Raw genomic sequence first — 1,853 nt, forward strand, 5'->3', positions numbered from 1 at the left:
AGCAACGAAAAAACGTAGCTGTTAACCCTTTCCCCGGCAGGGAAAATGGAATTTGCTGTTCGAACCACGTTAGCGAGCGAAAGGAAATGCGCCCCCTTTTACTGCCACCGATGCTGAAGCCAGAAGCACGCTCTCTCGCTCTCTCTTTTCAAAATCAAATTAATTTGGATGTTAAAATTGCACTTTCACATGTGAACAGGAGGTACTGCAAAGCAACTGAATCTACAAGTCCCCAAATTCTATGACTTGATGGTCGCGTTGCCTTTTTGCTCTGACTATAATGTTGTCTTTTGGCTTGGTGTGAGATGTGGACCCCATTATGGTTCAACGGTGTGCACAAAGCAGACCAATTTTGATTTGTTGAACAAGCCATGTTTAAAACAGGTGATGTGTAAACACAGCCCCTGAAGTGAACAAAGTACATTGAATTTAGCTGGCCTAATCAAGGTTTATCAAGTGGCTTCTAGAATACAGTAGGCAGTTTACTTTCAAGGATGGGTTATGTGGGAGGAATGACAGGGAACTGTTCTGTACTTGTTTTTCTCACTATCCTCTCAGGCAGTTTACAAAAGATTAAAATGCAATACTGTTCAGATTAGATTGCAAAACAAACAGAAGTGAAAAAATGAACCTGTGCTGATTCATTGAAGGAGACTAATAATGAAAGAGAACTTCAAAGAATTTGCGTCTAATGCCTGCGGTATGAAGTTGGGTAAGTTTATAAGTTTATAAGCTCTATACAGTCAGTAAAAACAAGACCTGAAGCTGACTGTGGCTCAGGTCATGAGCTTCTTATTGCAAAATTTAGGCTTAAATTGAAGAACGTAGGGAAAACCACTAGACCATTCAGGTATGACCTAAATCATATCCCTTACAAATATACAATGGAGGTGATGAATAGATTTAAGGGACTAGATCTGGTAGACAGAGTGCCTGAAGAACTAGGGACAGGTTCGTAACATTGTACAGGAGGCAGCAACTAAAACCATCCCAAAGAAAAAGAAATGCAAGAAAGCAAAGTGGCTGTCTGATGAGGCTTTACAAATAGCTAAGGAAAGAAGGAAAGTGAAAAGCAAGGGAGAACGGGTATATAACCAACTGAATGCAGATTTCCAGAGAATAGCAAGGAGAGATAAGACGGCCTTCTTAGATAACAATGCAAAGAAATCGAGGAAAACAATAGGATGGGGAAGACTAGAGATCTCTTCAAGAAAATTGGAGATATCAAGGGAACGTTTTATGCAAACATGGGCATGATAAAGGACAAAAAAGGCAGAGACCTAACAGATGCAGAAGAGATTAAGAAGAGGTGGCAAGAATATACAGAAGAACTATACAAGAAAGATCTTGATGTCCCTGATAACCACGATGGTATGGTCACTGACCTTGAGCTGGACATCCTAGAGAGCGAAGTCAAGTGGGCCTTAGGAAGCATTACTAACAACAAAGCTAGCGGAGATGACAGTATTCCAGCTGAGCTATTTAAAATCCTAAAAGATGATGCTGTTAAAGTGCTGCACTCAATATGCCAACAAATTTGGAAAACTCAACAGCAGCCAATTCCAAAGAAGGGCAATGCCAAAGAATGTTCAAACTACTGCACAATTGTGCTCATTTCACCTGCTAGCAAGGTTATGCTCAAAATCCTACAAGTTGGGCTTCAGCAATATATGCACTGAGAACTACCAGAAGTGGGTTTCGAAGAGGCAGAGGAGCTAGAGATCAAATTGCCAACATTCGCTGGATCATGGAGAAAGCAAGAGAGTTCCAGAAAACATCTACTTCTGCTTCATTGACTATGCTAAAGGCTTTGATTGTGTGGACCACAACAAACTGTGGCAAATTCTTAAAGA

Source organism: Candoia aspera, chromosome 5, assembly GCF_035149785.1.
Source record: "Candoia aspera isolate rCanAsp1 chromosome 5, rCanAsp1.hap2, whole genome shotgun sequence".
Taxonomy (NCBI): Eukaryota; Metazoa; Chordata; class Lepidosauria; order Squamata; family Boidae; genus Candoia; species Candoia aspera.